Source organism: Chiloscyllium plagiosum, unplaced genomic scaffold, assembly GCF_037043375.1.
Source record: "Chiloscyllium plagiosum isolate Xiang-an unplaced genomic scaffold, Cpla_swu_hap1 HiC_scaffold_35, whole genome shotgun sequence".
NCBI classification, from domain to species: domain Eukaryota; kingdom Metazoa; phylum Chordata; class Chondrichthyes; order Orectolobiformes; family Hemiscylliidae; genus Chiloscyllium; species Chiloscyllium plagiosum.
In genome coordinates, this window is record NW_028270173.1 from 13,567,717 (window position 1) to 13,588,899 (window position 21,183).

A 21,183-nucleotide genomic window follows, 5' to 3' on the forward strand; every position below is an offset into this window, starting at 1 on the left:
TTGAGAGCTTACACTCCAATCCCAATGAGGTATTTCTTAGTTACACCCAAATAACTTCCCTGGACGGTCTCCAGGAGTATCCTCCCTAAGTACAGCAACAATGTTATCCTGAACTAAAAGTGCCGCTCACCTCCTCTCTTGCCTCCCTTTCTATCCTTAACATCTTACCCTTCCCTGAGCTACATTTCATCACTAATAGCTATGATATTCCAATCCTATGTTCATAACCATGCCCTAAGTTAATCTGTCGTATCTTTCAGGCCTCTTGCATTAAAATAAATGCAGTTCAATTGCTCAGTCTTACCTCACTCTCTGCTGTGGTCCTACCTACCTTGAGTATTTAACTTGCTCCCTTTATCTACGACACCTTATTTCTTTTTTCACTATCTCGAGTCCCATCAATACACCGCTCCCCCCTTACTATGTTAAAGCCTATCAAGTCGCACGAGCAAATCTCCCCGCCAGGATATTGATTCACTTCCAATTCAGGTGCAACCCATCTGTCTTCTCCAGGTCACTTCTATCCCAGCAAAGGTCCCAGAGGTCCAAAAATGTGAATCCTTGCTCTTTACTTCAGCTCCTTCACCACACATTATCCTCCAATTCCTACTCTCACTAGCACATGGTACTGGGAGTAATCTATATATTCCTTCCATTGAGGACCTCTTTAAAATCTCCCGCATCACTATTAGAAATAATGCAATGTATTAGTTCCCTCGGTGTCACTGAACTTTTCCACCACAACTGATATAATCAAAACTGATGGCTTGTCATCATCACAGTGCTGTTCATGTGACATCACTGTTCACAGATTGATTCTGTCATGCAGAGTCAGAGAGATGTACAACAAGGAAAAAGGCCCTTCAGTCCAACTCATCCGTGACAACCAGGTATCATAACCTAATCTAGTCCCATTTGCCAGCACTTGGCCCATATCCCTCTGAAACCGTCCTCTTCATATAGCCATCCAGATCCATTATAAATGTTGTAATTGTAACAACGTCCACCACTCCCTCTGGCATTCCATACATGCACCACCCTTTGCATGAAAGCATTTCTCCCTTGATCCATTTTAACTGTTTTCCCTCTCACCTAAACCTATGCCCTCTACTCTGGACTTTCCCACCCCAGGAAAAAGACCTTGTCTATTTACCCTATCCATGCTCCTCATGATTTTATAAACCTCTATAAGGTCACCCCTCAGCCTCTGATGCTCCAGAGAAAACAGCCCCAGCCTATTCAGCCTCTCTCTACAGCTCAAATCCTCCAACCCCGGCAACATCCTTGTCAAACTTTTCTGAACTCTTTCAAGTTTCACAACAGCCTTCCGATAAGAGGGAGACCATAATTGCACACAACATTCCAAAAGTGGCCTAACCAATGTCCTGTACCACCGCAATATGACCTCCCAACTTTTATACTCGATGCTCTGACCAATAAGGGAAAGCATACCAAATGTCTTCTTCACTATCCTATCTACCTGTGACTTCACTTTTAAGGAACTATGAACCTGCACTCCAATGTCTCTTTGTTCAGCAACACTCCCCACGACCTGACCAAGAAGTGTATAAGTCCTCCTAAGATTTGCCTTTCCGAAGTGCAGCACCTCACTTTTATCGAAATTAGAGACTATCTGCTACTCCTCAGTCCATTGGCCCATCTGGTCATGATTTCCTTGTGTCATCGGTAAATTTACTAACTATCCCTCCTATGTTTACATTCAAATCATTTATATAAGAGATGAAAATTAGTGGACCCAGCACCGATCCTTGTGGCACATCACTGGTCACAGGCCTCCAGTCAGACAAGAAACCCTCCACCACCACTACCTTCAAGCCAGTTCTGTATCCATCTGGCGAATTCTCCAGTATTCCATGAGATCTAACCTTGTCAAATGCCTTACTGAAGTCCATTTAGATCACGTTCACCGCTTTGCCCTCATCAATCCTCTTTGTTACTTTTTCAAAAAACGAGAGAGGATACTTCACCGAGCAAAAATGTAAATTTCAAAAGGACAAGCAGAAAGGAAAGCGTGATGGGGTAGCATTGTTGATATGGGATGAAATAAATACAACAGCAAGAAATAATCTGAAAGTAGATAAATATAGACTCCACACGATTGGATGGAAGAAATAAAGTGAGAAGATTGGCAGAAATGGTTTATAAGACCCCAAACAGTAGCTACACAATGGGGCAGAGAATAATCAGTAGATTAAAAAGTGAAAGTAACATTAAACCTGGGCAACTTTTATCAACATGTCGATTGAAATAGTGAGATTAGCAGAGGAAGCCATGAGCACGTATTTTCCTGAAACAATAATACTGTGAATCCAACCATGTATTTGGCTATTTTGAATCTGGTGATGTGTACTGAGGCAGGTTTAGTAAATGATGTCAGAGTCAACACTGACCACAACATGGAGGAATGTAGCATTCAGTTTGAAAGAGAGGATCTTGGTTGGTAAATAACTGTGCTAGGTTTAAACAAGGGTAATTGCAAAGGAATGAGGGCAGAGCTTGCTGGAGTAGACTGGGGAAGGCATTTAGCACCAAAGATATTTGTGGATTAATGGTAGATGCTTAAAAGAACAGCACATGACTCACAGCAAAGATATATGTCAGTGAGGAAAAAGATTTCTAGGAAGGGGATAAGCCAGTGATGGTTGACTTGGGAAGTTAAGCACTTATGAAGAGTCATCTTGACTTTAAATGTTAGCTTGCTTTCAAGATTCATGTGAAGACTTGTAGCTCGGGTGGCTACTCATTGCTCATTTGGTGCCATATTCCCAACATTCCAAATCACACCCTTCCCACATCTGGAAGTGATAGCAGTTTTCCAGATAGCTGCTCCCTCCTGCAGGACCACCCAGTACCTTTTCACATTCTGAGCCCTTGGAAAACTGACCAAGAACATTACACTGAATAAGAAGCCTCAGACTGAATTGGGCATCCGATCAAATTCATGGAGCTGTCATTGGGTTCACTATTTGATCAATGGGATTCCTGAAAATATTGTAACAGTGGCTTCGTGATTAGCACTGCTGCCTTACAGCACCAGGGAGCTGGGTTCAATTCCAGCCTCAGGTGGCTGTATAAAGTTTGCACATTCTCCCGTGTTGGCATTGGTTTCCTCCCACAGTCCAAAGATGTGCAACTTTTGTCTATTGTGCATGAAAGGTGGATTAGCCATGGGAAATGTGGAGTTACAAGAATATGGTAAAGAGTTGGGTCCTGATGGGGTGCTTTTCAGAGGGTCAGTTTGGATTTCATGGGCTGAATGAACTGCTTCCACACTGGAGGGATTCTGTGATTCTCTCAACCTCACTACCTGCAAGCTGGCTTTTCATTCTCCCATTATTGAAGTTTATAAATATCTCTGCCTTGTTTAATATTTGACTATGTTATACCTATCGATATTTTTCAGGGTCAGCAGTGGATAGAATCTGTGGATAGAAATCATAGTTAACGTTTTGGATGACGAGACCCTTCCTCAGAACTAATGGTAGCTAGGAAATGTCAATTTAGTTACAGAAGATAGGGTGGGGCGGGGCGTTGGAGAAGTGGTGAGGAATAAATGATTGGTGGGGACTGAGCCCAAAGAGAGAGAAGAGCAATTAGACAGACAAAGGAGTGTATAGCAATCTGGCTAGGGGGGTGAATAGCTGTTAATGGAGACTATTAGTGGCTAACAATGGCTTGTGTGTAATAACAGTCTCCGTGATAACAAAGCCTGGTTGTGTGGGTTGGGGTAAGGACATGGGAGAGCTCAGACCCCGAAGTTATTTAATTTGATATTGTGTCTGGAAGGCTGCAGGATTCCCAGGCTGAAAATGAGGTGCTGTTCTTCCAGCTTGCAGACATTGCTGGCCAGTCTATCCCCAGAAATAGAAACAGAGATGTGAAGGAAAGGAAGAGGGATTCAGAGATAGACCAGGTGAAGGTGAGAGTGAGGTGGAAGTTGGAAACAAAATTGATAAACCTTTTCAATTCCGAATGGGAGAGGGAGGCACTCCATGCTCTGTGCTCTCAGATCCAATCCTGACTTTGTTATTAAGCTGCTGAACAGGGTGGTGCTTGGCAACCTGAACACTACATTGCAGAAGCTGACATCCCTCTCAGATACCTCCTCCTATCAGCCTCTCACCTATGACTCCATGATGTAACATTTGGCAATTGTGTCAACCACGGTCACCAACCTCATTTCATCTGGGGATCTGTCCCCACTCCAACTGCCTCCAGCTGATAGTCACCAACCCTGCACAGCTCGCTTCTACCTCCTTCCCAATATACACAAACGGCAGATCCATTCTTTCTGCCTGCTCCTGCCCCACAGAACTCATCTCCTACCATGACCTCATCTTGTCCCCCCTGCTCCAGTCCCTGCTCACTTACATCCGCCATTCCTCTGACACTTTATGCCATTTCCAAACTTGCTAGTTTGTGGCTCCATCTGCCTCCTCTTTACCGTGGTCAAGCAATCCCTCTACACCTCCATCCCTCACCAGGATGGTCTCAGGGCTCTCCCCTTCTTCCTGGAACAAAGGCCTGAACCATCCCCACTCTCCCACCACCCTCCTCCCCTTGGCCAAGCTCACCTTCACCCTTAACAACTTTCCTTTTAATTCCTCTCATTTGTTTTCGAGTCAGAGGGGTGGCCATGGGTATCCACATGAGTCCCCAGTTTTCCCTGTCTCTTTGTGGGATACATGGAATGTTCCTTGTTCCAGTCTTATTCCAGTCCTGCACACAGGTCTTTCTGTGGTATGTTGATGATGTCATTGGTGCTGCCTCCCTCTCTCATCTGGAATTGGAAACGTTTATTTGTTCTCACCTTCACCTGGGCCATCCTTGACTCCTCCCTTCCTTTACTCAACGTTACTGATTCTATTTCTGGTGATAGACTGGCCACTAATATCCACTATAAACCCACTGACTCGCACAGTTACCTGGACTGTACATCCTCATACTCTGCTTCCTGTAAAGACTCCATTCCATGCTCTCAGATACTCTGTCTCTATCGCATTCATTCTTCCTGAACCATGGATTCCCCAGCACTGTTGTTGACAGAGCCCCCAGTTGGGTCTAACCCATCTCTGGCATTTCAGCCCTCACTCCTTCTCTTCCCTCCTGCAATAGTGATAAGGTTCCCGTTGTCTTTACCTGCAATCCCACCAGCATCCACATCCAGAAGATCATTAGCCATAATTTCTGACACCTCCAGCAAGATGCAACCACCAGACACATATTCCTCTCCCCTCTCTTGTCCACCTTCCACAGGGACTGTTCCATCCAGGACACCCTGGTCTATTCTTCCCTCACTCCCAACAGCTCCCCCCAAAGCTTCATGGCACCTTCCCTTGTAACTGCAGAAAGTGGAACACCTGTCCGTTTCCTTCCTCCCCCCCCCCCTCAGTATTCAAGGGCCTGAACAGACCTCCAGGTGAAGCAACGCCTTCTCTGCACTTCACTCAATCTAATCTACTGCATTCGCTGCTCACAATGTGGTCTCCTCTACATTGGGGAAATGATGCATAAACTGGGTGACCGCTTTGCTGTACATTTGCATTCTGTCTGTAAAAAAGACCCTGAGCTTCCAGTTGCCTGCTCCTTTAACTCATCACCCTGTTTCCTGACTGACATCTCTGTCTCAGGCTTGCTGCAGTGCTCCACAAGCTGAACAAGCTGAAGAACAGCGCCTCATTCGGACTCTGCAGCCTCCCGGACTCAATATTGAGTTCAATACCTTTAAGGTCTGAGCTCTCCCATGTCCTTACTTCAACCCCGACTGACCAGGCCTCATTATACAGAGTCTGGTATTACACACAACCCATTGTTAGCCACAAACTGTCCCCATTAACAGCTAGACACCCTCTGAGCCAGATTGTTATCCATTCCTTTTTCTGTGCAACTGCTTTTCTCTGACTTTGGACTCTGTGCCCACCTAGCAGATAGTCCTAACCCCGTTCCCCACACTAATGTCTGCATATAAACTGACATTTTCTGAGCTATCATCAGTTCTGAGGAAGAGCCACTCGAAACATTAACTCTGATTTCTCTCCACAGGTGCTGCCAGACATGCTGAGCTTTTCTGTTTTTAACTCTTATTTACAGCATCCAAAGTTATTTCAGTTGATATTTATCTGCTACAGTTTTCATCATTGACCACTTCAGTAAGGTCAACACATACCTTCGATTATACAATGTAGTCTCTCAGTATTTGCAACTCCTTCTCTTGACTAAACTATCTAAATCCCACCTTCCCCACTCACCTATCCTCTTCCCCATTCTCACACTGTCAATTTCCAATTTTTACCTCACTCGCACCTTCAGCTGGTCTATTACTGATTTCTCCTTTCCCTTCCTCGACATCTCTGTTTCCATTTCTGGGGATAGACTGACCAATAATATCCACTATAAACACAACATCCCCAGCTACATAGAGTATACATCATCAGAGGGGAAAGTGAGGACTGCAGATGCTGGAGATCAGAGCTGAAAAATGTGCTGCTGGAAAAGCACAGCAAGTCAGGCAGCATCCAAGGAGCAGGAGAATTGATGTTTCGGGCATAAGCCCTTCTTCAGATTCCTGAAGAAGGGTTTATGCCCGAAACGTCGATTCTCCTGCTCCTTGGATGCTGCCTGGCCTGCTGCACTTTTCCAGCAACACTTTTTTCAGTATACATCCTCAGACCCTGCTTTCTGTAAAGACTATTTTCCATTCTTCCAGTTTCTCCGTCTCCATTCCATGTGCTCTGACAAGGCAAACTTTGACAAGGGAGCCTCAGAAATGCGCACGTGCTTCCTCAGCTGAGGATTCCCCAACAATGTCGTTGAGAGTGCCCTCAACTGGGTCTGCCCCATGTCCTCTCTTTTCTGCCACAATAGCATTAACGTTCCTCTTGTCCAAACCTGCCATCCCACCAGTATCCACAACTCGAAAAGTATCAGACACCATTTCCGCCACCTGCAGAAGATGTCACCACCAGACACACTCCCCTCTCTTGACAACCCTTCACAGGGTCCATTCCCTCCAGGACACCCTGGTGCACTCTTCCTTCACCACCCATAGCCCCACAGCAACATCCTCAGCAACTGCCAAAGGTAAAACACCTGCCCATTTGCCTCCTCCCTCCTCAGTATCCAAAGGCCCAACGCACCCTCCAGGTGAAGCAGCAGATAACCTGCACTTTACACAATCAAGTCTCCTGCATTCATTGCTCACAAGGTGGTCTCCTCTGCACTGGGGAAACAAAGCATCTGTGTTCTGCCTGAAAAAAAGACCCTGAGCTTCCAGTTTCCTGCCACTTTAATACACCATCCTATTCTTTGGGCAACATCTCTGTCTCAGGCTTGCTGCAGTGTTCTACTGAAGCTCAGCGCAGGCTGGATGAACAACACCTCATTTTCCACGTCCGGACCCTGCAGTTCTCTGGACTCAATTTCGAGGCCAATAATATTAGGCCCAGAGCTCTACCATGACCTAGACCCCTATCCCACAAACCAGGTCATGTTATCACTGCCATTACATTCTGCCTATTATTAGGCACTAGTATCTCCTAACCTAATCATTATCCACTCCTTTGTCTTTCTAACTGTTCTTCTCTCTCTTTGGGGTCTATCCCAACCTATAATTTCCTCCTTACCTCCTCCGCCACTCTATCTTCTGCATATAAACCAACTTTTCCCAGCTACTACCAGTTCTGAAGAAGGGTCACGCAATCTGAAAGGTTAACTCTGATTTCACTCCATGGATACTGGTAGATCTGCTGAGATTTTCAAGCAATTTCTGTTTTTGTTTTGTCTCACAACCCCCATTAGATACGTGCTTGTTAACACTGGCTCTTTAATGTCTTCATGCCTTCCTGATATTATGATAAAACATTGTTCCTCCAATGTCACTCCAGATGGAGCGAGCCCAGTCTCCTCCCAAAATCCTGTTTCCATGCTCTGTTCCTCTGGTTAGACAGAACCCTTCACTGCTCTGACGCACAGCGCTGGTGGCTTCAGATACTTATCCAAATGGACCCACAGAAAGTACAATATTTCCAGGGAGAATCTCCCAGAATTAACAACTAATGATGTGAAATGTAAACTGGGGCCCTGGAGACACTGCACATCTGGATCTATCATTAGGAAAATGATTACACATGTTTACCTGGGTGAATGGTGTGTATCATTTCTCTCCAGACTGTGTACTGTAAAGGGCAAATGAGCTGTCTGAGAGACAGAAAGCCATCAGCAGCTGAGAGTTTCTTCCCCTCATCACTAGTTCTATAAACATTAAACAGATGACATCATAAATTCTGCTTTGTTCAAACATTTATGAAAAGGTTTAAGTATTCAAGCTTTCCACATTTTCTGTGCTTGAGTCAATGGGTTAGAAAGTGAAATGTTCATCTTATTTTTATAACTGATCCAGCAAGAATTCGATAATGCAAGGGCAAGGATTGAAAACCCCCAGGTTGAGAGAAAGGCCAATGTCCTGAAAACAGATTAGGCACTGAAACACCACACACCATGGAGATGATAAACATTTTTTCCATCCCCTTGCTCTATTATAAACATGAACTTGTAAAACAGAGATGAAAAACTGAAACATCGAAATGCCCATGTTCAACTGTGTAATACTTGGGTCCCACAACCCTCCGAGAATCCTGCTCCTCTACTTTCAGCCTCTTGACCATCTCTAATTTTAGACTCTCCCCCCTCTGGAAGTTGGACCTTCAGCTGCTGAATGCCTCAGCTCTGGAATTCCCTCCCTGAACCTCTCCATCTCTCTATTCCTCTTTCCTCCTTTAAAATGTGCTAAATCCTGCATCAATCACCTGGATTAACATCTCAGTGACACTTTTCTATACGTTCCAGTGGTCCTGTAAAATATCTCAGAACGTGACATTACACTAATTGAAGGTCTTTTGTTTTTGATTTTGCATTTATTGTACTGTTTATAAAGGCTACGGTGCGAGTTAGTGTTGTAAAAAGTGAAACAAAAATGATTCCCCCTTTCAACTCTGACTGTCTCGGGTTGGTCAGGAGCCATGCAGGGACAGGGATGGCCATTCCCTGGAAACATGGGCCGTGTGGCTCTCTCAGGGTCAGGGAAAGGTCATAGTCACACAAACAGCCCAAATCAGGGCAGTGATCCTTTGCAACCTGAGAACCAGGTTGTATTATTTACAGGCATCTTGTCATTGTTTGCAATGCTGCAGAACAGTTTTATAGCATCTAATACTGTCTCAACCGTGCAATAACTTTTTTATTATAAAAACACTTGTGTTTGAACCATAACCGAAGTAACTGCTTTCCAATGAATCACCCTTTAAAATGGCGACAATAACCAGGAAATAAACATATAATAACCCGTCGCTGAGTTACTGAGCAAACTGTGCAGAGTTTCAGTAAAGAGCATGTCCTACCTTCTCTTCCAACAAGCTTCCTCCTGAAAGAAATGAATCACAAACAGTGAGGATGGCAGTTACAGATTTCAGGAGGAGACAGACAGGCTGCTGAAATGTGCAGACACAACATGGAAATGTGAAGTGATGCATTTTGGAAGGAAGATTGAGGAGAGGGTAAAATAAACTGATACTGACCATCAGTCCCGCTCACAGACACAGTGACTCTCACACCCCCTCTGTACCAGACACACCCACACACTCTCCACATGGAGCTGTAACTGGATTACTATGGGAATTCCAAGAGATAATTAAACTTGGGAAACACGGAGATAACAACAAAACAAATAAAAATATCGCAACCCATTCCCGGGAGAATGTCGGTATTTCCGAGGATCTGCAGACAGTGTGGCAGCGGTTACAAAACGAACCGAAATTTACTGGAAAATCTCTGTTGGTTTGTATGGATCTGTGGAGAGAAATCAGAGTGAACGCTTCGGGAGCATTGACCCTTCTACAGTGACAACAGCAGAATCGTCTGGACAGTGTAAGAGGTAATTTCGGTTTAAACTTTAAGATGTGCCTGGACCACAGACTGATCTATAATAAAAGACAAAACCTTTGTTTCTTTTCTAACAACCATTTTATATACTCAAAAGTAGAGTAGTTTAAATTGTGCAGAATGCTGACAATTTGTGAGCTATAGTGAAAGCGAGCAGGCTCTTGATTAATGAAGCCATTCACACAGCAGAGAAGGATGAGTCCTTCGCTGATAAGACTCCAGGATGGGAGTGCGACTTGAGACATCTGTTTCAAGATTAAAGCTTTTGACTGATAAGACTACAGGGTGAGAAAAACAACAAACTTTGGAGACTCTGGAGTCTTTTGTTGCAGACTTTGTGATAAAAATAATGATGTTTTTAAGAATGTGAACCTCATGGCTTGTTGGAGCCAAGGAGAGGAGGGACTTGTCCTATAAATAATGGAGACTTTGTAAGCCTCAGCGCGCCTTTTCTTTAAGGGTGCCCGACTCTGCAGACTTGACTTGTTAATAAAACTTTGTTTTCCTGAATTTGTCTAGAGCGATTATTGAGAAGCGATTTTCGTTTCTAACAACTTGGGGGCTCGTCATCCGGGATCAACACTCCGGCCGCAAGGGGAGTTGAGGAAGGATATCGGAGAAGGTGCACCCTGCTGAGTTCAGCAGTCCCTGATTCCTTGCTTGTCGCCCCGCGCGGTTTGAGCGAGTGATATCCGGGAGGCTCAGGAAAACAAAGGAGGGGTGTACCCGAGGCAGTGGGGACGGTTAACGATCGAGTAATTTCGGTGCACCGAACCCAGGTAAGACAAAACTTGCGGGGACCGTGTTTCCGGAGGACTGGGTACCTACGGGGTGCCTGTGGATTTTTTTTTCTACAGAGACGTGGGACTCAGGAATCTGGAGGCCGGGGCTCGCCTGTGAGGGATTTTGCAGAGACCGTGTTTGAGGAGGAACGTGTACCTACGGGGTGCCTGTGATTTGTGTCACAGAGACGTAGGACACAGGAATCCAAAGACCGGGGGTGCCTGCAAAGGAACCTGGGCGATCACGGGACTGAAGGTCCGGGAATTGGCTACATTGTGATAGATTATCACGGGAAAAATACGAAGTCCTCGGAAATGGGAAATAAGGGATCTAAGGTGATTAAGGGAAAGGTAGGCTTAAACAGGGACAATGACACATACCCCGGGGTACCTGACGATAGTCCGTTAGGGAGAATGCTAAATAATTGGGATCAGGCTGGAAGAAAGGGAAAATCTAAAAGGAAGATGGTAAAATACTGTCAAAAGTGGTCCCAGAAACCTATTCAGGGTGACTCAGTGTGGTGGCCTAGATTCGGTACTGACGAAGACTGGGTCCGGCAAGCCCTCATTTTATATGTCAATTCAAAACCTGATGTTAATCTGGAAGAAAGTGATTATGCCCTTTGTTGGCTGCCGGTTACGATATCTTGTCAAATGCAGGTAACTAATAAAGACTCGAAAGGGCAGAAAGAATGGGACCCTTTAGATCACTTACCGCCGCCCTACGTGACCCCGTCTGCCCCACAGAATGTTCCTTCGGGTGACGACGATTCAGGGGAAGGGGAAGAAGATGGGGAGGAATCACAAACTACCTCAGGGGTACAGACCAGATCTCAAGCTGAAAAGGGTCACAGACAAAACCCTGTCTCGATTGCAAGAATGAATCCACTCCGGGAAGTGCCCATGGGGGGCGAGGAAGGAAGGACGGGATATGTGAACGTTCCCTTGACGAGTACTGAAGTACGGAATTTCAGGAGGGAGATGAAGGGTCTACTAGAGGACCCCATGGGACTTGCTGAACAATTGGATCAGTTCCTGGGTCCGAATACTTACACGTGGGAAGAGATGTGTTCCATCATGAAAACATTGTTCTCTAGCCAGGAGCGTCAGATGATACGACAAGCTGCGCTCTTGGTCTGGGAGAGAGAGGGGGGAGAAGGAGGGGAGCAGAAGTTTCCCCTCACCGACCCCGAGTGGGATAAGAACACGGAGGGAGGACGGCGCAACATGAGAGACATGCGGGAATATTGGATAAAAGGAATAAGACACGCAGCCCCAAAGGGGCACAATTTTACCAAGGCCTTTGGTAATCATCAAAACCCGGAGGAAACCCCTACGGACTTCCTAGACAGGATTAGGAAGAATGTGCAGCAGTTTGCTGGGGTGGACCCTGAGACGGACGTGGGGCAACAACTCATACGGGTAGAGTTTGTATCAAAGGCCTGGCCGGACATACGAAAGAAGTTAGAGAAAATGGATGATTGGGATAGTAAATCTTTAAGTGAATTACTACGAGAGGCGCAAAAGGTGTTTGTGAGAAGGGACGATGAGAAGCAAAGGAAGGCGACAAAGATAATGATGCAAACGGTGCAACAAATGACAGCTGGAAGAAAGGAAAAGGGAGAGCCGTGGCAGAAACAGGAAAGGGGAGAGTCGTGGCAAGAGCAGAGGAAAAGAGAACCATGGCCGGAACAAAGGAAGAGTGGAGGAACGCGAGACCGCGACAGGGAAACGAAGAGGACACTCAGATGTTACTATTGTAATGAAGAGGGACATTTTAAACGAGAGTGCCGCCTCTACAAGCGGGAGGTGAGGTCGTACGCCCTGATGGAGGAAGATTAGGGAGGTCGGGGGTTCCTACCCTTGGGGCAAAAGGACTATCGACAGGAACCCCTGGTAAACTTGAAAGTAGGGCCCCAAGGATCGGAGATCACATTTATGGTGGACTCGGGAGCCGAAAGATCAAGTATAATCCAAATACCCCCCGGCACCCGAGCAGGAGGAAAAGTTATGGGGGTATCTGGAATTGGAGGACAGAAATTACAAGTCCCAGTGGTAGAGGACGTGGAAATTGGATATGAAAACAGAACTACTAAACGAGACCTCCTTCTACTGCCATCGGCGGGATTTAATTTGTTAGGAAGAGACTTGCAGGTCAAACTAGGGATCGGAACGGTACCAAGTAACGGGGAAATGGTGGTAAGGTTGTTCGCCCTCACCGAAGATGATGATCAACAAATAGACCCGGAAGTTTGGTACCGAGAGGGGAACAGAGGGGGTCTAAACATCAAACCTCTCCAAATCACCATGTTACCAGGAAGAGGCCCGGTAAGAAGGAAACAATACCCGATTGCTATGGAAGGACGGGAGGGGTTACAACCTGTGATAGAAAGATTAATCACAGATGGACTACTGGAGGAATGCATGTCCCCTTTCAATACTCCAATACTCCCTGTGAGGAAGCCGGACGGGACATATAGGCTGGTGCAAGACCTGCGGGGGTTGAATGAAGTAGTCCAGGCTAGATACCCGGTGGTACCTAATCCCTACACGTTAATGAGTAAAATTCCCCCCGAACATGAATGGTTCAGCGTAATAGATCTGAAGGATGCTTTTTGGAGTTGCCCCCTTGACGAAGAAAGTCGGAACCTTTTTGCCTTTGAATGGGAGAATCCCTTCACAGGACGAAAGCGACAGTTAAGATGGACGGTCTTGCCGCAGGGATTCACGGAGTCACCCAATTTGTTTGGACAAATACTGGAGCAGATCTTAGAAGGATTTCAGTGTAACGCGGAGAATCAATTGCTCCAATATGTCGATGATCTCTTCCTCTCAGGACCAAGAGACAAGGAGGTACGAGCAGACACCGTTGCCCTGTTGAACTTCCTGGGGAAACAGGGTCTACGCGTCTCCAGGACAAAACTCCAGTTTGTGGAGCGAGAAGTAAGATATCTGGGCCATCAAGTCAGTAAGGGGCACCGCCGTATCACGCCAGAACGAATATCAGGAATTACGGGTATGCCAATACCCAGGACGAAGAAGGAAGTCAGGCAATTCCTGGGACTAGTAGGGTATTGCCGGATATGGATTGAAAGTTACACCACTTTAGTAAAATTTTTGTACGACAAACTGGGACAAGAAGGACAAAAGGTGGACTGGTCAGATGAGGAGGAGCAGCGATTTAATATTATTAAAAATAAACTGATTCGAGCTCCGGTATTGGCTTTACCCACCCTGAAGGAACCGTTCCAGTTATATGTTAATAGCGCCGGCGGAATTGCCCAGGGTGTGCTCACTCAGCTGCGGGCAGGGAAACGTCAGCCGGTTGCATTTTTGTCAAAAATGTTAGACCCTGTGTCACGTGGATGGCCGACCTGTATACAGGCAGTGGCAGCTACGGCAATGTTAGTAGAAGAGGCCCGAAAACTTACCTTTGGAGGAAGGATCACAGTATACTCCCCACATTCGGTTAGTGCCATACTGGCTCAGAAGGCTCACCGCTGGTTAACAGACTCTCGCATCCTAAAGTATGAGACGATTTTGATGACCGGGAACGATCTCAATTTTGCAAAAGATCTCAGTTGCAACCCAGCCCAGTTTCTGTACGGACGTCCTGCAGACGGGGAACAGGAGCATGATTGTGTGGAATTTGTGGACTTGCAGACCAAAAGCCGAGAGGACCTGCAAGAAGCCCCGCTGGGTGAGGGACAGGAACTGTATATCGACGGGTCCTCCCGGTGCATCAGTGGAGTACGATACAGTGGCTATGCTGTTATAGATGGTGCAACGAAACGGACGATTGAGTCTGGACGACTGCCCGGGAAGTGGTCAGCCCAATCCTGTGAGTTGTACGCCCTCCAGAGGGCCCTGAAGCTGTTGGAAGGGAAAGTGGGGACCATATATACTGACTCAAAGTATGCATACGGAGTCGTTCATACTTTCGGGAAAATCTGGAAAGAGCGAGGATTGATAACTTCCCGGGGAAAGGAATTAGCTCACGAACAAATGATCAGCCTAACGTTGGAAGCCCTGGCGTTACCTACGGAACTTGCAGTAGTCCATGTACCCGGTCACCAGAAGGGGTCGACACCGGAAGCGGTGGGAAACCGGCTGGCAGACGAGGAAGCCAAGCGGGCAGCGGTCGAAAAATCCGTCCAATTGTTAACGTTAATACCGTTGAGGGAGGGCCTCGCTAAACAACCCGTCTTCACCCAGGGGGAGATTGATAAAATGGATCAATTGGGTGCCCGGCTAGATACTAACGGGAAGTGGACGGTTCCTGATGGGAGACAAGTACTGAACAAACAGATCACCCGGGGTATTCTGCACCGATTACACCATCAGACCCACTGGGGGGTGCAAGCCATGTGTGACACAATCCTGAGAGACTATGTATGCAGGGGGATATACACATTAGCCCAACAAGAGGTAGTCGGATGCCCCACTTGCCGGCGTATTAATCAGAAAACCATGCGTTCTATGCCAGCTGGTGGTCAGCCCCTAGCGATTAGGCCATTTCAGAGGATCCAAGTTGACTTTACAGAATTACCCCCAGTACAGAGATGGAAATATCTGCTAGTAATAGTAGACCATTTCACTCACTGGGTAGAGGCTTTCCCAACTGCCAAAGACGATGCACCAACCGTGGCCCGACTGTTGTTCGAGAACATAATCCCGAGATATGGCATAATGGAATCTATTGACTCCGATTGCGGGACGCATTTTATTTCTAAGCTACACCATTTGATCTGTAATGCCCTGGGCATCCAATGGAAATTCCACACACCCTGGCATCCTCAGAGTTCGGGTCGAGTTGAGAGAATGAATGGCACGCTCAAGACCCAATTGACTAAGCTGATGTTAGAAACTAAGTTACCCTGGCCAAAGTGCCTGCCCATTGCCCTAATGAGGATACGTACGGCACCTCGCCGAGATGTCGGGGTTTCCCCCTATGAAATGCTCTTCGGATTACCGTATTGGAGTAAGGTTGATGGATGTCCCACTCTACAAGGGGGGGATGTATTTATCCGAACCTATTTACTGGCCTTATCCCGTTCTTTTGCAGAACTCCGAAGGAAAGGTCTCCTGGCTCAGACTCCGCCGCTCGACTTCCTCCTGCATAAGGTGGAGCCCGGAGATTGGATACTTGTTAAGACCTGGAAGGCCGAAAAGCTCCAGCCGCGGTGGGAAGGACCGTTCCTGGTTCTGTTAACAACTGAGGCAGCTGTTCGAACGAAAGAAAAAGGGTGGGTCCACGCATCAAGGATAAAGGGGCCCGTTCCGCCTGAAGAAGAAAGCACCTGGACATGCGAACAAGGGGACAAGCCGTTGTCGGTAAAACTGAAAAGACAGCAATAATGAACTCTACTTGGACTGTATTGGTGGGGATATTGATCAGTTTACTCCTGTATGTGGGGGAGGGTGAGGGGAGATGTGACAAATGTCGAACTACAGTAAGACTTGGGATTCGAATCTATTCGGGATCATTTGTGTCCCATTCCTATGTGGACGATAGGTGTTACGATGTGAGTGCACGCCATGAATGTTGGGAGGATGGGAGACCCTATTATCAGGTATATAATAAAGGATACGGTGGCAAAATCCATGGATGCCCTATAAATGACCGCTGGGTGTGTATTAGCAAAACTGGGAGGCGGGACCTATCCTCCGTGTTGCTCAGGGAGCAGGTTGACAGAGTCAAGGAGACCAAGATACAGATCCCTGATCGGGGGTTGGGGAAAGAGCAAGACCGACAGGGAACGGTCGTGCTCCCTAAAGTGCCATCTGTATACGAAGAGATAGAAGGACAGATTAAACTCCCTGATGTTACACAAAACCTGTTTATTGATCTCACCTCTAGAATAGCCACTGTTTTAAATGTTAGCAATTGCTGGGTCTGTGGGGGGCCGCATATGTCGGAACAATGGCCGTGGACTGGTCAAAGCTTAGACATAGGGGAATTGCTGCAAACCACTTGGACTCGTGACAACGACAGAAAAAGCCAGGGGTGGAGACTGACAAACAGCCCTGAGGGCCAGTTCTGTATTGAAGGCAAGGGGACCGTGAAGGTAGGGATTAGCCCCTGTCAGAATATATTGGATGCAACCACGCGAGTATGGTGGCCTGAGAATATTGCTTGGTACATTGCAAACCGAGATCATCAAAATTGCATTCGGTTACGTTCTGATTCCTCCTCTTACGAGCTCAGTGCTGACCCTTCCGATGGCATGAAAAGAGTGTGGAGCGGTGGTTGTCAGGGGAATCAATGCTGGAATAATCCTGTCCAGACTCTGCCACGGGGTCAACAATCCGAATACTGGAATTGCAGTGGTCCTGGTCCTTATGAGGGCGTCCCTGGGGTAAAGGAGTTGTGGGATGACGTTGTGAGGCAGGGAGGGCCTGCTCCAGATGGCCTATTTTGGATATGCGGTAATCAGGCATACTCCAAACTGCCCATGGGATGGGCTGGGGTATGCTTCCTGGGTCTAATATGACCTGCGTTCTTCCTATTACCCCGGGAGGAAGGCGATGATTTGGGAGTTAAACTCTTTGACTCCCTGCGTAGGTCGCCAAGGGATATCCAAGTCGGTGATTGGGGGGATGAGTGGCCACCGGCCCGGATTATTGAATACTATGGGCCGGCTACTTGGGCACAGGACGGATCATGGGGATATCGTACTCCTATCTATATGCTAAATCGAATTATCAGGCTCCAAGCAGTCGTAGAGGTCATTACTAACCGGACTGCCCTGGCCCTAGAGCTGTTGGCTCAGCAGCAGGATCAGATGAGGGCTGCTATATATCAAAACCGACTTGCCTTGGATTATCTGTTGGCCTCGGAGGGGGGTGTGTGCGGGAAATTTAACCTGACAAACTGCTGTCTAGAAATTGACGATAATGGTAAAGCGGTTTTGAAAATTTCCGATGAAATTCGGAGATTGGCCCATGTGCCAGTACAATCTTGGCGTCCTCTTAGTGGCATCGGATGGTGGGATGGTCTCCTAGGTGGTAGCTGGTGGCGCACGGCGTTGCTGGTGGTTGGGGGCGGCATGATTCTTCTTCTCGTATTACCCTGCCTAACTCCCTGTATTCAGTTTTTAATTCAGAAAAATATTTCCCGACTCCAGGCAGTGGTGGTTCCACAACATGGGACACGGGAACTTAAAGTGATGTTGCTGCGAAAGACCAAGGATTTCCCGGGCCCTTGAGGGAAGGGGGGGGGCTTATCTTGGTCAGGCACATCTTAAAGAAAGAAAAGGGTGGAATTGTAAGAGGTAATTTCGGTTTAAACTTTAAGATGTGCCTGGACCACAGACTGATCTATAATAAAAGACAAAACCTTTGTTTCTTTTCTAACAACCATTTTATATACTCAAAAGTAGAGTAGTTTAAATTGTGCAGAATGCTGACAATTTGTGAGCTATAGTGAAAGCGAGCAGGCTCTTGATTAATGAAGCCATTCACACAGCAGAGAAGGATGAGTCCTTCGCTGATAAGACTCCAGGATGGGAGTGCGACTTGAGACATCTGTTTCAAGATTAAAGCTTTTGACTGATAAGACTACAGGGTGAGAAAAACAACAAACTTTGGAGACTCTGGAGCCTTTTGTTGCAGACTTTGTGATAAAAATAATGATGTTTTTAAGAATGTGAACCTCATGGCTTGTTGGAGCCAAGGAGAGGAGGGACTTGTCCTATAAATAATGGAGACTTTGTAAGCCTCAGCGCGCCTTTTCTTTAAGGGTGCCCGACTCTGCAGACTTGACTTGTTAATAAAACTTTGTTTTCCTGAATTTGTCTAGAGCGATTATTGAGAAGCGATTTTCGTTTCTAACAACAGTCACAAGTGCAGTTTAGTTTTTTTGCACTAAATTACATATTATTTTTACAATTGTCATCATGTCTGAAATGTATCTGAAATAACGTGCAACATATTCCTCACCTCCAGAAATATCAGCTCGTCTTTTTGCTCCGTCTGTTTCTGTAACTTTGAGAGTTTCTCCTCAATAGAATTTAAATTCTCCTGAATCTCTCGAAGGTTTTTCCCCATTGACTCTACAACCCTCTCCTCTTCTTCCCTGAGATCTCTGAGTAAACGCTGCTCTTTCTCAGTGAGAATCTGGTGCATTTTAGTGAACTCGGATATGATGTGGGTCTGCAGACTGCTCGCCTGTTCCTACCAAATGAAATGTGAAACCTCATTAATGTCCCGCGATAAAGGGAACAAACCGAGATCCCAGAAAATCAGCACAGGGAGAGCTCACCCTCACTTCGGAAATCTTCCGTTTCTGGGTCAGTTCCGTTTGTTGAACCGCCGATTTCTTCTCTGTGAGAGAATCTAAGGAAGATTTCAGCTTATGCTGAATTGGGAGAGAAAATGAGAAAATTGAAGTGTCACAATGAGAAAGCGCTAACAGAGCTCACAGTTTAGAAAATAGACCCCTTTTACCTTGTAGATTTCAACAGCCTCATTGATCGGCAGGAAGCGGTGCTCTCTGTGTTCCCGCGAATCTCTACAAATCGCACAGATCAATTTCTTGTCAGTTTCACAAAACAGCTCCAGTTCTTCCTGATGTACCTCACAGTGAGGTTTACTTTCCTTCTCTTTCGGATCCAGCTTTAATTTTCGAGCCTCCTCGGCCAGATTCGCTAAGGCCCGATTTACCCTGAGGTTTCTTTCCGGAAACACCTCTCGACATTCCGGGCAGGAGTTTATCTCCTTCTCTTCCCAACTCTGGGTGATACAGGAGCGGCAGAAGTTGTGTCCACAATCCAGTGTAACCGGATCGGTGAATAAATCCAAACAAATGGGACAAACTGCCTCCTCGGTCAGTCTCTGGAGTTGCTGTCTGGAAGCCATGATCAATGTCAGCACTTACCGATTCATAGTGCTTTCAGGCTCACTGTGACTGAGCTGGTGAACACAATCATTTGAAACGTTTGCCGATTAATTTCACCGCAATACTCGGAGAATAATTATAAGATAGTTTTATGCTCCAGATATTTTGAAGGGAGAGAAGAAAAGGTTGAAGGAGAAACGGAGTTAGTACGCGGAGGAGTAGGAGGAGAAGATGAACTCTGGCCGGGAGGGTGAAAGTCCATGGTGTGTTGGCGTTGGGTGGGAATTGAGAGAGATATGATGCGGCGATGGGCGGTGAGGGAGTTTCCCTGACACTTTGCTGCAAACTGAACTCACTGCCCCGGTTCCAAACCCTCTGGTGAAACCCGGTGTAAGATCCGGATCTGTAACCTGAATTGTGTGAGTGATTGCATGCACTCAAACTCAGAGACAAAGTATTATACATGTCCGTCAGATATTGAGATGACAGATACGGAAGCAGTCTTTCCTGGGATTAGATCTGTGAATCTCTCGCATTTAAATATCGTCCTTCAGGACAATAAGGTTTACCCAAGCACATTGACGACCATCCAGCCTTTCTGAAATGTTCTCGCTGTTGTGATGTACAGAGAGAAAAAAAACTATCCATACAATGTGACCAGTGAGCAGCTGCCATGTCCCCTCTCAGGTAAAAACAAGGACTGCAGATGCTGGAAACCAGAGTCTAGATAAGAGTGGTGCTGGAAAACCACAGCAGATCAGGCTGAGAAGCAGGAAAAATCGACCTTTCGGGCAAAAGCTCTTCATTTATTCCGGAGCACGTCGCATTGAAGGAAAATGCTTGTCCTGTTTGGGAAATTGGCTGAGCGACAGGAGACATTGTTCGTATTATTCTCTTTTGTGATCAGTTTCTGATCTTATAATCTCCTCACCTTTGCTTTCCTTTCTGATCTTAACCCCATGCTCATATTATCCGGTACATTTATTTACAGCTCAATTCCACTTAGTGCTGTCATCAATCTCTCTGCGAGTTAGGAGCAGTCCTTCCGTGTTAACATTGTTTCCATCACTCGACTGATTCATTAATTAGATGCCGGGACAGAAAGCCACAAATCCAACTTTCCCAATGGTACAACAGTAGATAACATTGTAAACAGTGTCGATAGACGCATTAAGTTACAAAGTGACATTGACGGAATCATCAAATGGACAAGATCGGAGCAAATTGATCTCAAAATCGACAACTGTGAAAATTGTTGTTACTTTATTTGCTGTTCACGGTGTGGTCTCCTCGACATGATTTGGAGATGCCGGTGTTGTACAAAGTTAAAAGTCACACAACACCAGGTTATAGTCCAACAGGTTTATTTGGAAGCACTAGCTTTCGGAGCGTTGCTCCTTCACCAGGTAGTTGTGAAGGGACGATACACAATCTGGGTAACTGCTTTGCAGAACACCTACGTTCTGTCCGTAACAAATTACCTTGAACTTCTAGTTGCCAGCCACTTCAACAAACCTCCGTGTACATCCTGGCCAACATTTCTGTCTCGGGTTTACTGCATTTTTCCAGCCAACCTCAGGCAAGGTCGAAAACCAGCATTTCATT

General features: G+C 46.3%; 1 pseudogene across 1 annotated transcript in view; it reads right to left on the reverse strand.

Annotated features, from left to right (window-relative positions):
- The window catches only part of LOC148140073 (zinc-binding protein A33-like), a 30,000-nt pseudogene extending 10,172 nt beyond the window's left edge, over positions 1 to 19,828 (reverse strand). The window contains exons 1-5 of the transcript XR_015753030.1: positions 19,188 to 19,828; positions 19,003 to 19,098; positions 18,681 to 18,914; positions 9,417 to 9,439; positions 8,156 to 8,271 (exon numbers count right to left, since the gene is read on the reverse strand). The product of XR_015753030.1 is annotated as a zinc-binding protein A33-like (transcript). The remainder of the gene's footprint in view (positions 1 to 8,155; positions 8,272 to 9,416; positions 9,440 to 18,680; positions 18,915 to 19,002; positions 19,099 to 19,187) is intronic.
- Positions 19,829 to 21,183: the final 1,355 nt, after the last annotated feature.